Source organism: Leptonychotes weddellii, chromosome 1, assembly GCF_054177405.1.
Source record: "Leptonychotes weddellii isolate Sample4059 chromosome 1, ASM5417740v2, whole genome shotgun sequence".
NCBI classification, from domain to species: domain Eukaryota; kingdom Metazoa; phylum Chordata; class Mammalia; order Carnivora; family Phocidae; genus Leptonychotes; species Leptonychotes weddellii.
In genome coordinates, this window is record NC_138369.1 from 141,368,731 (window position 1) to 141,384,066 (window position 15,336).

General features: G+C 35.1%; 1 long non-coding RNA gene across 1 annotated transcript in view; it reads left to right on the forward strand.

Moving 5' to 3' along the window:
- Window positions 1-1,097: 1,097 nt before the first annotated feature.
- The window catches only part of LOC145717260 (uncharacterized), a 68,675-nt gene continuing 54,436 nt past the window's right edge, over window positions 1,098-15,336 (forward strand). The window contains exons 1-2 of the long non-coding RNA XR_014140341.1: window positions 1,098-1,214; window positions 1,816-1,875. This is a non-coding gene — a long non-coding RNA (uncharacterized LOC145717260). The remainder of the gene's footprint in view (window positions 1,215-1,815; window positions 1,876-15,336) is intronic.

Here is a 15,336-nt window from a genome sequence, read left to right on the forward strand (position 1 = left end):
AAGGAAAGAAAAATGCATTTTAAATTGTATCAAATAAGCATGATGCCATGACACATCAATAACAACTGCCTGTGGCCACATTTTTAAATGATGGCTTGAAATTTATCCCCATTGCCCTCCTCCCTCTCTTTTAAAATAAATCGCAAATAAGGTTGAGTGAGGAATGTCGTCTATGCTTTTCCCATTCTTCTTCCATCCAATTCAGAAATGAAAATGATGTTGATGTTTTATTTTGGTCACCTTTTGTTAGAATTCTCACAGCAATCCATCATGTTCTCTAAAAATATTAGCAATTCCTTTTGACCTAGTAAAAGACGGTGAGTTTCAAATTGACTTGTTGATCGGGGTAAATGATAGACTATGGTACTTTCCAGCTATTTTAGGTAAAGCCTGTTCTTGACATAACTATGATGGATGGTAGTAAAACACACAATGGACAAGAATTAAAAGGGGCAATGAAAAAAAGTGATCATGCTATTTCCCCCACCTTTTTCTCTTATCTACCTCTCCACAAGAGAATGGTATGTCAGACAGACCTTCACTATGAAATTTATAATTGTTCATTTATTTAGCAAAGCTCAAGGCTGTAACTGACTGTATCATCAGGGACTCAGGAGAACTTGAAATAGTCATTGAAAATGAAGGATAAAGAATAAACAAAACTCCTGAGTGATGTCATTTCCTGCAAACAAGAATTACCATTCCTTTATTCCTTATCTACTCTTAATTTATCCCATCTCATCTTCAGCTTTGTTCAAATAGAGTAAAACTGAACTGATTTAGGTTTTAGGCAAAAATTTCTCCTTAGTGAAAAATAAAAATCAAAGATTTCCTTGCATAATTTGCCACAGTATTTTTTTCTTCTATTTACTTATCTAAACATTAAGAATTTATGGGGTTCCTATATGTTAAACACTATTAATTGATGGAAAGAGAAAAAAAAGCAGTAAGCAGGATTCTTCCCCTCAGGAAACTCATGGTTTGATTTTCTGCATTGAAATCATAGCTTGGGTATCGACAGAGAAGTCTCTAAGCAGTCATTTTCTACTATAGCTTAGTTACTTACGATGATATTCTCTCATTCTCTTGTCTTACCAAGTTGGAGGTTCAATGCTGCTGTACCAGGCCAGAGCCTCCCTTCTCATACTAATGACAAACACGGACAACAGCTTGAAGAGAAGCAGCTAACTGGTTCTTTCTTTCTCAACCTAAAGGTGTGTAAGGTCTTAGTATGAAATTTGAAGGGAAAACAAATTCTAAAAAGAAAACAGTGCTTTTAGTCCCTTGCAATTTTTCTCTCTATCCCACTTTTACATAAGATTATGACTCTTGGTTTTAGCTCAGGTCATGATCTCAGGGTCCTGAGATCAAGTCCCGCATTGGGCTCTGCCCTCAGTGAGGAGTCTGCTTAAGATTCTCTCTCCCTCTCCCTCTGCCCCTCCCCTCGGCTCTCTCTCTCTCCTCTCTCTAAACATATATATCTTTAAAAAAAAGATTATGTAGGGGGAATCATTTTTACATCTATCTGATTTAATCCTGTCAATGTTACTGTGAAGGAGACATTATTGAGATTCAAAAATTTGGGTACTTAAAACATTTTTTTAACTCTGAAAAATCCCTTTTTGTTTTGAATAGTGCTTTGAACTTTTATTTTATTATGTCAAGAAAACATAACATGAGATCTACCATCTTCACAATATGATAGAATTGACTATAGGTACAATGTGGTATGGTAGATGTCTAGAAATTATTCATCTTGCTTAATTGAAATTTTCTGTCTGTTGATTAGTAATCCCTTTTCTCCTCTCCCCCTAGCCATAGCAATCACCATTCTACTCTTTGATTCTATGAATTGGATCATTTTGGATACTTCAAGTAAGTGGAATCATGTAGTATTTTCTTTCTGTGACTGGCTTATTTCACCTAGCATAATGTTCTCAAGATTCTTTCATGTTGTGACATATTGCAGAATCTCTACTTTTTTAAGGCTGAATGATATGCCACTGTATGTATAAAATACATTTTTATCCATTCATCCATCAATGGACAGGTTGTTTTCATGCACCGGCTATTATGAATGGTGCTGAAATGAACATGGGAGTACTAATATCACTTTGAGATCTTGATTTCAATTCCTTTGGATAAATATCCAGAAGTGGGATATCTGGATAATATGGTAGTCTATTTTTAATTTTTTGAGTAACCTCCATACTGTTTTCCATAGCAGGTGCACCATTTTGCATCCCCACCAACAGTGCACAAAGATTCTCTTTTTTCCACATCCTCACCCACACTCATTACCTCTTGTATTTTTGATAAAAGCCACCCTAACAGGTGTGAGATGTTATCTCATTGTTGCTTTGATTTACATTTTCCTGATGATTAGTGACATTGAGGGTTTTTCAATTTATGCCTATTGGCCTATTGGCCATTTATATGTCTTCTTTGGAAAAATGTCTATTCAAGTCTTTAACCCATTTTAGTTTTCTTCTTTGGCCCCCTTAACTCATTTCTTTTTCCCCCCACCCCTCTCCTCTGGCAACTACCAATCTGTTCTCTGAATCTATGAACTTGTTGTTGTTGTTGCCGTTTTGTTTTGTTTCAGATTTCACATATAAGAGAGCTCACATGGTATTTCTTTTTCTCTTTCTGACTTGTATCACTTAGCATAATGCCCTCAAGGTCCGGTCCATCCATTCGTTGCAAATGGCAACATTTCATTCTTTTTTATGGTTGAATAATATTCCATTGTGTATATATGCCACAATACATCTCTATACTATTCATCTGTTGATGGTCCATATCTTAACAATTGTAAATAATTCTGCAATGGACATGGAAGTGCATATATCTTTTCAAGTTAATGCTTTCATTTTTCTTCAGATAAATACCCAGAAGTGGAATTGCTGGATCATATGGTAGTTACATTTTTAATTTTTTGAGAAATCTCCATATTGTTTTCCATAGCAGCTGCACCAATTTCAATTCCCACCAACAGTACACAAGGGTTCCCTTTTCTTCACACCCTCACCAACACTTGTTATTTCTTGTCTTTTTGATAATAGTTATTCTAACAGGTGTGAGGTGAAATCTCATCGTGGGTCTGATTTGCATTTCCCTGATGATTAATGATGCTGAGCATCTTTTCATGTACCTGTTGGTCATCTGTACATCTTCTTTGGAAAATGTGTACTCAGATCTTCTGTCCATGTTTTAATTGGGTATGTGGGTTTTTTTTTGTGTGTGTGATTGGGTTGTAGGAGTTCTTTATATATTTTGGATATTAGTTCTTTATCAGATATATGATTTGCAAATATTTTCTTCCATTTAGTAGGTTGCCTTTTCATTTTTTTTTTATTGTTTCCTTTGCTATGAAGAAGCTTTTTATTACAATGTAGTCCCATTTATTCATTTTTGCTTTTGTTGCTTTTGCTTTTGGTGTTAGATTTTAAAAATCATCATCAAGACCTATGTTAAGGCATTTACCACCTGTGTTATCTTCTAGGAGTTTTATGGTTTCAAGTCTTATGTTTAAGTCTTTAATTCATTTTAAGTTAATTTTTGTGTATGGTGTAAGATAGTGGTCTAGTTTCATTCTTTTGCCTGTGGTAATCCAGCTTTTCCAACACCATTTATTGAAGAAACTGTCTTTCCCCCATTGTATACTCTTGGTACCTTTCTCATAAATTAATTGATCATATATACATAGGTTTATTTCTGGGCTCTCTCTTCTATTCCATTGATCTTTGTATCTATTTTTATGCCAATACCATAGTGTTTCAATTACCATAGTTTTATAGTATGGCTTGAAATAAGGAAGTATGATGCTTCCAGCTTTGTTCTTCTTTTTCAAGATTGCTTTGGCTACTCAATGTTTTTTGTGGTTCCATACAAACTTTACGGTTATTTGCTCTATTTCTTTGAAAACTTTGATAGGGATTGCATTGAGCCTGTAGATTTATTTGGGTAGTATGAACATCTTAACATTGACTGTCCAATCCATGAGCATGGAATATCTTTCCATTTATATGTGTCCTCTTCAATATAAAAATTTCTGCAATTTAATCAGGTTATTACTTTTTGTGCTATTGAGTTGTAGGAGTTCTTTTTATATTTTGGAGATTAATTCCGTATGGGATACATGGCTTGAAAATATTTTCTCCCATTCTCTAGGTTGCCTTTTCACTCTTGATTTTTTTTTCATTGCTGAGCAGAATCTTTTTAGTTTGATGTAGTCCCATTTGTTTATTTTTGGTTTCATTGCCTATGCTTTTGGTTGTCATATCCATGAAATCATTGCCACAACCAATAACCAATGTCAAAAAGTTTTTCCCATTTTCTTCTAGGGGTTTTACAGTTTCAAGTCTAATGTCAAAGTATTTAATCCATATGAAGTTGATTTTGTGTATGGTGTAGGGTTTCAATTTCGTTATTTTGCATGCAGATAACCAGTTTTCACAGCACCATTTTTTGAAGAAATCATCCTTTCCCTATTGTGTATCTTGACACACTTATTGAAGGTCAATTTATTGCATATGTGAGGGTTTATTTCTGGGTTTTCTATTCTGTTCTATTGGTTTGTATGCCAATCTTTATGCCAGTACCATACTGTTTTGATTACTGTAACTTTGAAATGTATTTTGAAATCAGAAAGTGTGATGCCTCCAACTTCATTGTTCTTCTCAAGACTTACTTGGCTATTCATGGTTCCACATGAATTTTGGAGTTTTTTTTCTATTTCTGTAAAAAGTGGCATTAGGATTTTTATAGGACTGGAATTAATCTGTAGATAGCTTTGGGTAGTAGGGATACTTTACAATATTAAATCTTCCAATCTGTGAACACTGGAAATCTTTCCATTTGTTTATCTCTTCTTCAATATCCTTCATCATTATTTTTGTAGTTTTCAGTATACAAGTATTTCATCTTAGTTGATTCCCAAGTATTTTATTCCTTTTGATGCTGTTGTAAATGAGACTGTTTTCCTAATTTCGTTTTCAGGTAGTTTATTTTTAGTGTATAGATGTGACTGGTTTTTGTATGTTTAAATGATCATACTTCATCATCAAATGGGATTTATACCTGGGATGCACCTAGGAGTTTTTATCTTATCTTAGTCCATGCTCAATCTCCAGCAATTGGTCAATTACCCTTTAATTGTTTCTAACCAGCTCCAGCAGTGGTTTCTGATCCCACTAAGCTGTGATTTCCTAAATTCTGACTCCAGTTTTCAGGGCAGTGGTTTGCATTGTGAAGTCAATTGTTCAATGAATCTTCTAAGAAGAGTTATTGTTTTTTAGTTTGTTTAGCTTTTTCTTTATTGTAAACATGGGATGACAACTTCCAAACTCTTTACATGTCAGACCAGACATCAGAAGCCTCCAAATTTTCAATTCTATCTATATGGTATATACTTTTGGGGGGTGTGTGTGGCCTCTTTCACATAATTTTGAGATTCACCCATGTTGTTGCATGTATCACCAGTTTGTTATTTTTTTTTTTAAAGATTTTATTTATTTGACAGAGAGAGACACAGTGAGAGAGGGAACACAAGCAGGGGGAGTGGGAGAGGGAGAAGCAGGCTTCCCGTGGAGCAGGGAGCCCGATGCGGGGCTCGATCCCAGGACCCTGGGATCATGACCTGAGCTGAAGGCAGACACTTAACGACTGAGCCACCCAGGCGCCCCCAGTTTGTTATTTTTTATAACAGGGTAGAATTCCATTGTTTAGATATACCACAATTTGTTTATCTACTCGTCTGTTGATCAAAATTTGGGTTTTCAGTTATTGACTATTGTAAATAAAGCTGCTATAAACGTAAGTATGTAAGACTTTGCATGAGCAGATTTTCCTTTTTTCCTTGAGCAAGTTCCTAGGAGAGGAATGGTTAGGTATTTTGCTAGGTGTGTATTTAACTTTTTCCTAAATTGCCAAAACATTTTCCAAAATAGTTTTACTATTTTACACTGTCACCAGCAGTGTATGAGAGTTCTGCTTTCTTCCCATCCTCACCAACTCTTGACCTAGTTAAGGTTTGTTAATTTTCATCATTCTAATGGGTGTGTAGTAGAATCTCATAGTTTTAATTTGCATTTTCATGATGACTAATGATGATCTTTTCATGTCCTTATGTCCTTTTCTGCTTTTGGTATCTGCATTTGTGGTGTCCATTCAAACCTTTTGCCCATTTGGTGGTGGTGAGGGGGTGATGATGAGGGTCTTTTGTCTTTCTGTTAAGTTGTATGCTTTTTAATGTATTCTGGATACAAGTCCTTTGTCTGATATACGTATCTGAATATATCCTCTCATATTATGGCTTGCCTTTTTTTCCTTCTTAATTAATTTTCCATATACAGAGGCTTTTAACTGTGGAGATGTCCCAATTATTTTTTTTATGATTTTGCTGAATTATAAGGAACTTGTCTTGTGTTTTCTTCTAAAGTTTTATAATTTTAATTTTTATGTTTAGGTCTATAATCCAGTTTATTTTTACATATGGCAAGAAGTAAATGTCATGCATCACTTCATAGCTGCTTTCAAAACTGTTTATATGTCTTTATATTCTTTGTTTTTTCAGCAGTTTGATTATGCTATGTCGAGGCATGCTGTTTTTTCCTTTTGTTTTTATATCCTGTTGGGGGTTCAATGAACTTCTTTCCATTGCTTTCAAGTGCATTTTCCATGGCCTCATGGAATATAGTTATAATAGCTGCTTTAAAATCTTTTTCTCATATTTTAAACTCCAAGTCATTTTGTGGTTAGCATTTGTTGGTTGTCTTCTCTCTTGAGAATTGCTCACATTTTCTAGGCAATTTATGATTGTATTTTGTAAATTGTGGAATGTTATGTTGTGTAGACCCTGAAATATGTTATAATCTTTTTGTGAATGTAATGATTTAAGAACCATATATGTTCTTAACCATATAGGTTCAGACCCAAGTACTGTTTAACTTTCCCATGGTTATGGCTCACATGTAAGTTGGGTTCTCAAAGGCACTGCTATGCTGCTTTGGGTTTTTTCCACACATGCACAACTCAGGAGCCAGCCTAAAATCTTCAGGTTTATATGCATAATTAGGGATCCCTTTCTGATATGGGAGTTTCCTTCCTCAAGCTCCAGCGCCCAGGATGGCTTTTCCCTGGTTCCTCTGACCAGAAAGATATATTTTCCTCCACAATCTGCTAGCTGTTGTTTAATTTTAGAGGCTTTTTTTGTTTGTTTGTTTTTCTTTTTCTAGGGTTTTTAGTTGTAATCAGCTGGAAAGGTAGACCATAGTGGACTTATGCCACCATGATAGGCCTGGAACCAATATGCGTATTTCTTTTAAAGGTTATTCTTAAGTGTTTCATTTTTTAATTGTTAATATAAAATATGTTTTCTTTTCCATTATATAATTATATCTTCTAACTGGTTATTGCTATATATCTGAAAGCTATTTATTTGCATATATTAATTTTGTATCTTTCTACATTGTTACTACTTTTATCATTTTTCCTTTGAGTTTCATAGGTATTTTATTGTAGTCTCTCAAAAAAGATGTAGTTTTGCTTCTTCCTTTTCCAATTTTCATGTTGGAAATCATTTTCTCTTGTCTAATTATATTGGCTAATTCCTGGAATATGTTGTTAATGGAAAAAAGAGTGGGCATCTTTAACTTTATTCTGACCCTAGTGGGAATACTTCTAAAGTTTCCCTGTTAGGTAAAAATATGGCTTTAGAAATGAGTTATATATATTTAGTGTTAAAGAAGAAGTAATACTTATTTTATTGAGTGTATATTTTTTTAAATCAGAAATGGATGTTGAATTTTGTCAAAGGCCTTTTTAGTATCTATAAGAAATAATCATTCATTATTTCTCCAGAGTTATTAATGGTAATGAATTATATTAGATTTTCTAATATTAAAACACTTTGGAATAAATCACTTTATCATGGTGTATTTTATTAATATACCATTGGAATCTGTTTGTTGGTGTTTAACTTTGAATTTTGGCATCAATATTTAAAACTGAGACTGGTTCTTAAGTTTTCTTTTTATATTTTATGTGATTTGGACATCAATGTCATTGATTAAAGAAATTTGGAAGTTTCCCTACTTTTTCTATGCTCAGGAGCAAGGATGATGGAATATCTTTGAGAATAATAACTAATCTGATGCTTCTTGTGGGATGATTCTTTCACATCTCAGTTTTTTCCTGTGAAAAATTATTTGCTTAAAGCTTTTATCTCTATTGAGGTCAATTTTGGCATATTGTATTTTTGTGGGAAGCTATCCATTTCATTTTTCAAATAGTGCACAGAGTTGTACGAAATGTTATGACTTTTGTAATTTACTCTTTTTCAAAAGTTATTTCCCCATCATTTCTTATTTTATGTATCTACACTTTATCCTCTTTTTCTGGTTAAGATTAGCTAGTGGTTTGTTTATTTTGTTAATTTTCAACTAGAATCAGTATTTGGATTTATTTAGTCTTACCATTTTTCTACTTCCTATTTTGATTTCTATTTCTTATTTTTAAATATTCTTTTTTCTTTTTCTCCCCTATCTTTCTGAGTTGGGGACTTAATTGGGTTTATTTTCATTTTTAATTTTTTATTTATCTAAGTATCATTAAGTGTGTAGAGCTCTGCATTTTCCTCTCATCACTGCTTTAAATGTATCTCATAAATTTCTTAGGAAGAGTTCATGTGTAGAGTACTGATTTTTTTTTTGTCTGTATCAGACTATTTTTCTATAGGACTGATATTTAAAAGACAGCTTGCCTACAAATAAAATTGTTGGCTCACATTCTCTTCACCTGGGTCCACTTAAAAGTCAGTCAATTTGTTCCCCATTGTCAAATTTTTTTTTTTTTTTTTTACCTGAGACACTGGTGGGGAAATATGAAGTGGGTGGTGTTAAATCGAGGTGGTGCTCTTCTTGCTCCTTTACAGTGAGGGGAGAAGGAGTCATGGTGACCAAGGCATGGAGGATGGCACAGAAGCCAGTTTTGTAGGCCACATCCCAAGGTGGTGCAGAAAACAGGAGGGGAGGGAGGGAGAGACAGAAGAGGCAAAGTGCTGCCAGAAGGCAGAGGAAAAGGGTTCCCATCCTAAACCTCATCAGCTCAGATGAGCAGATGCCATGTTTCAGTCCAGCAACAAGTGGAATTAGGCAGTCCATGTCAGGCTGGAGAAGACAGGGAGGGAATTTCCACAAAACAAAGGGAGTTTCAGCTGCTGCTTGGGAACATTCCTTAAAGTACCTGTCCTGAGGTGGACTAACCGCAGTTGGCTCCAAATATAGCCATTAACCCAGGAAATGAGGGAGAAGCCCCACATCTATGAGGAGGAGGAACAATGAGAGAGAGAGAGTCAAAGTCCCCTTTGCTAGGGATGGCCTGTGTTTCCTCCATCAATCTGGGTTTATTTGAGGAGGTCTATTTAGATAATTATCATCCAGTATATCAGGAGAGAGTTTGCTAGCCCACACGTTTCACCAAACACATTGTGTAAGAGGCCCTTAGGTTGGGGTCCTAGTGTAGAGCAATGAAGGCCTAGGTATGAGCAATGAAGATACCCTAGGTCCATTTACCCTATTTCCCACAGAAGAGATCTAACTGATAGATCCCACTGAGGCCATACAGTGTGTTACAGGAGATCAGTCCTTTCCTAAATTTTACAATCTGAATTGTTTCCAGTGGGTTAAAAGGCACCCCAAGAAAGAGTCCTTGGGAACTGAAGAAGAAGAAGAAGAAGAAGAAGAAGAAGAAGAAGAAGAAGAAGAAGAAGAAGAAGGGGAGGAGGAGAAGTAGAGAAGGTCCATTACCTAGAAAATCTCCCCTGAGGCCCAGGTGGTGTCCCACAGGCAGAATATGTCAGAGGTTCCTGGTGTCAAAGCAACAAAAGGCTTCCCTCAAACAAAAATCGCGATTAACTCCACCACCAATAAAGGCCCTTGTAGGAGGAATGCTAACGTCCTCCCCCCACCCTGACCCCTGCTTCCCCATTGCATCCTAGGCTACAGATGGGTGCCTGGTGTATGGACAAAAATCCCATGACTTGAAGCACCCACCATTTTTAACCCTTGGAGAACACTAGGCTAGAAAGATTTTACAAGGGGAAATTACCGAATTTTGTAATTTAAGTAGTTAGTAGAGGACACTGATAGGCAACAGTAAAGATGGAAATCCATCATGGTCTAAGCAACATTCCAACACATGTGGTCCTTACAGCCAACTTCCCTAGGAAATAGTCCCCAGCTGGGTTTTAGTTCAATTGGGTACTGGTTTCAGCGAGCTCCCGGTGGAGAGCCCGTGGCCAGAAGCAGCTAAACCAGGGATGTGAAGGGGATCACATTAGACCAATGAGGAGGAAACCTCATATGGGAGTCTTAAGATTGGCAGCTGGTGACTTAGGTGGCTTAGGTGGCTGTCCCGTGCCCAAGACAGAAAACTTCATATAAGCACAGGAATAAAGAGAGAGCATCAAGTTTCTGGGTCTTATTACCATCCCGGCTAGGGTACTGACTTGCAGCCAAAAGGCAGGCTTTCTCCTCCCCATAGAGTAGCCACGGGCTAGAGGATAGCAGCCTGAGCAACTGACATGAAAGTGTTCCAATAAGACCATACCTCTTGAAGAGCTCCTGAAATGAGAGTAAAGGAAGAGGAGACAAAGTATTAACCAAGTTTGCACTGGGGCTCAGAGTCCAGATGAGAAAGACTCAAAGCCCCACATTGGGTGCCATATGATGTAGGAAAGATGTTAGGGTTTGAAGCCGATGGCCAAGAAAGAATTCTTCAGACATCTTTGGTGCAAAAAGGTGGTTTTATTAAAGCACAGGGACAGGACCTATGGGCAGAAAGAGCTGCCCAAAGTTTTCTTTTATTTACAGAAAATGTAAATTTTGCTTAAATTTCATCTCCAAAAGTTTAAGGTTCATCTGGTTGTTTTCTTTTGTAAATAACTTTTTTGTTTTCATTTTGTTGCCTGGGGTTTAGGTATCGATGTTACACTCACTTGGTAAGAAGAATTTAGTAGATGTCCTTTTTATTCGATCTCAGTGAACATTTTAAGCAGTTTTGAAGATATCCTCTCCTTGGATTACAGTTTAAATATTAGTTCTCTTGTCCATTGTTCCGTTTCTTTTTTTTAGAAATCTGATTATGTATACAGTTGACCCATGGACCATGTGGGGGTTAAGGGTGCTAACCCTCCATGCAGTTGAAAATCCATGTATAAGTTTTGACACCCCCAATTTAATTACTAATAGCCTACTGCTGACTGAAAGCCTTTATAACATGAACAGTCAACACAAATTTCTATTTTGTATGTATTACATATGATATTCTTACAATAAAGCTAGAGAAAAATGTTAAGAAAATTGAAGAGAAAATACATTTAAAGTACTGAACCATATGTATTGAAAACAATCTGTGTATAAGTGGCTTCCTTCTTTCATCTCCAAGCATCCAAAGAATGCCTCTCCTTTCCAGGTCAGCTCTTCTCCCATAGAAATTATATTTTACCAAGACTGCCAAAATTTCTTCTTCATCCTTTAAGCTATTTCCTTTTGATCCTTCTGTAGTTGTGTTCTGATCCATCTGGCCTCAGACCTGTTCTAAGTATTTTCACATTTGGGATGGGACTCTCTTTTATGGGTGTGATTTTATCTGTGTACTGCCATGCTGGTTTCTCATTGCATACTGGTTTTCCATGCACTTTCTGTTATAGCATGGCTCTAGAGCTGGCTTTGGAATATTTTGGAATATTTATTCCCCATATACACATGTAATTTAATGTATTACATGCTGTCTTCTAGTTTTGCTGCAAGAATGAGTGGTGGGTAGTTTTATTTACTCTCCATGTGGATCTGCGTGCTTTTTTTTTTTTTTTTGACAATGTGTAGAGAGATTTGAATTAGGAAACTGCAACTGACCTACAAGAACCCAAAAATCTATTAACTGTATTCTTGCTGTCCTCTTCAATCCAGTGGTGTAAAACATTTTTTGTCCATTTCCAGTTGATAGGAAGTGTCTCTTTAAATTTTTATTTGTTGCCATATTTATTAAATTCATAGATGAACATTTGGCATCAAACTTACATTTATATCTATATATCTATATATATTTTGTATATAAAATCATATATATGTATGTTTTACACACACACATATATAAAAATTGGTTTCAGTGTTAATGATAATCTTCTTATATAATTATTTTCCCCATTCCTTAATTCTTTATTTCATTTATTTCAGTTGGTTAAAATATCTTGAAATAGATTGTTCAAGCATAATAGATAGATGGTATATTTTCTGAGCCATTGAATATCTAAAAGGTTGTTTTTCTATTGCCTTCACACCTAAGTGACCACATTTGCTGACTCAAATTCTTGGGTCATGACATTTTCCACTGCTTTGTGGTTGCCTGGGGTTCAGTGTCAAAAAAGTTTAAGGTTCATCTGGTTGTTTTCTTTTGTAAATAACTTTTTTGTTTTCATTTTGTTGCCTGGGGTTTAGGTATCGATGTTACACTCACTTGGTAAGAAGAATTTAGTAGATGTCCTTTTTATTCGATCTCAGTGAACATTTTAAGCAGTTTTGAAGATATCCTCTCCTTAGTAGAATTTCATTTAGCAGAATTCCCTTGTGGTACCATCTGGGGACTGGTGCATTTTTTTTTTTTTAAAGATTATCTCTTAACATCTTTCTCTATTTCCTGCATTGTACTTGATCTGCTCATATTTTCTCTTTTTAAGGTCAATGTTGGGTATTTATAATTTCCTAGAAAATCAACCATTTCATCTAAATCCTAAAATATATTCTCTTTAGGCTGATAACATCATCCTTGTAATTACTATAATTAGTTTGTAAGTTTGTACAATCCCCATTTTTCCTAATTTAGTTTTCTATCAATTTATCTCTTTTATTATTTTCATTATTATTAAAGAATCAGCTCTTAGATTTATGCTACCAATTTATGATTTTTAACTCATTAATCACTACTCACTTATTTAGGGTTTATATTACTATTTGCAATTCCTTTTACTGATGTATTGATTAGATTCTTAATTTCTACATTGGCTTATAAACTCTATATTCTACTCTGTAATCATTATCCTCATATTTGCATTAGTTTTAGATTTATAGCTAAATGAAGTAAATGCTCACTGCCAGACCTTTTTCTGCAAGCTCTGCATACATATCTTGGTTGACTAAAGTTTTCTTTTGTGTCTTCAAAACAAGCTCAAGGGATCCTTAGACTTGGCATGTTTCAAACTATTTGTCTGTCAGCCTTAACCCTTAATAACAGATTAGCTAGGTATAAAATACTTGGATCACATTTTCTTCCCTTGAGAATTTTATAACACTTTTAGATTTAAAAGTTGCTGTAGAAAAGTCTGAAATGAATCTTATTTTTTCCCCATAACAGATGACTAGCTTTCACTGGTCAGTCTTATTTTCTTGTCTTTGAAACTGATCATTTTACCAGAATATTATTTCTTAGTGCTGATGATTATGTAAACATTTCTCCCATGGCATGGTGTGCTCTTATAGTCCACAAAAGGGTTATTTTTGGCAACCTCATAAATATCTTTACATATATTCTGCATTATGTCAGATCTCTTTTTTATGGTGGGCACAGAGGGAGATACATATTATACTTGTGCTGCATTTCCCATGTCTGTTTTCCACATAGATAATCTTCTTTCTAGTACTTTTCATTTTACTCATTTTCATTTTATTTTGCTCCTTTTCCTCAAGCCTGTCATTTGCCTCATTTATTTAAAAATGTTTTCAACAGTTTCTGATATTCTGCTTTTGGTGTATCCTTTACTTCTGTTATGGTTTTAAACATTTTTTTGTTTACTACTTACCTGGTGAAAGCTCAAATTTTATCTCCTTCTGTTGCCTTGTCATATCTTCCCTCTTATTTTAGAGACAATTCTTTAAAAGCAATTTAGAGACAAGTAAGCTTCTAATTTTTAATTATTGTTTTTATGGGAGTGCATTTGCCCACAACTGGTGTTTGTTCCATCACAACTTTTTAGAATGAGTATATTTTATCTATAAGTTCTTTTCATATTCCTTTCCTCTGTTTATTTGTAATATCTCTGTAATGATCCTGTGTTAATTATTTTGACTTTCTTACTGTTCATAAAATTCATATTATAACTTCCTAGCTTTTGAAGCTTCCTATGGGTTAAGGACTAATCCAAGCTTGTAGAAATTCTCCTGTGTGTGTGTGTAAGAGAGAGAGAGGGAGACTTCTTTTTGCCTTTACCTTCCTCAACCTACTAGAATTAACTTGGTTGGATAACTCACCATATGCAAAGTCTCTCATCCCCTGCCTTACCAACAAACATCTTCAAGAAGTATGTCTTCTCTGTGTGATCTCTTACTTATCCTTAATTCCCCTGTTGCTTAAGATATTGTGGTAAAATAAGATCAGAGAAGTGATTGCTACCAGACAACATTCCCATCCTCATTATTCCAAACCAGAGCTCATTGCTTAGAGGGTGCCAGTTACTTTGGAGATCTGTGCTTTGACAGCTTTGTGTGGCATTTACAGATATGAGCAAATGTTCTAGGTTTCTTCCATAATGCTATTAGACCTTGACTGTGTTCAGTAATTCGTTCTTAGAAATTTTCGTAAGTTATAGATGTCTCCTGACTTTGTTGAAAATGAAGGTACATACTCTTGTTTCTCATTTTCTTTGAGTTTTGTGTGATATCTAAAAGTGGAAATGAGAAACCACTATCTTTTACTGCCATTTTAAAACTGAAAATACTCTTCTATAACAACATTTTGAGGATTCAGAGCAGAGGCTTCTGAAACTTCCATTGGCTTGTTACAGAAAATCATATTCTTAATATGTTCTCTTTATTGTGACCTTTTTTTATGGGCCCAGTGTGGGTCTTTTTAAGCTTTGCTGTCAGGGGAGACATAAATGAAGTGTTAGGATCTGCTATCAGAAAGGATTGGTGGCATGTTCAAGGTCTCCATCACCATCTCCTGAAGGTCTAGAAAATTATTTCTCCAAAATATAAATGTTAAGTTTTGTCCTATTCAATTTATCATTGTTAGAAGGCAAGAATTCAGTGCAAGTTTCCTGGATCTTTTCTTGCTCTGTCAGATTCTCTCACTAAACTAGACGGTATGATGCAATTTGTATTTTGAACAGTGGAATTACATGAAAGACGATGGCTTCCTGCATGCACTTCTAAAATCCTTCTTATCTCTGCCCAGGTTCAGGTTACAAAACATTTTCTGTTTTATCAAGTTTCTTCTCATTCCTATGTACTTCCTTCTGTTCTGTGTTCTGGGAATTACCATTTTGAAATGATGACAGTA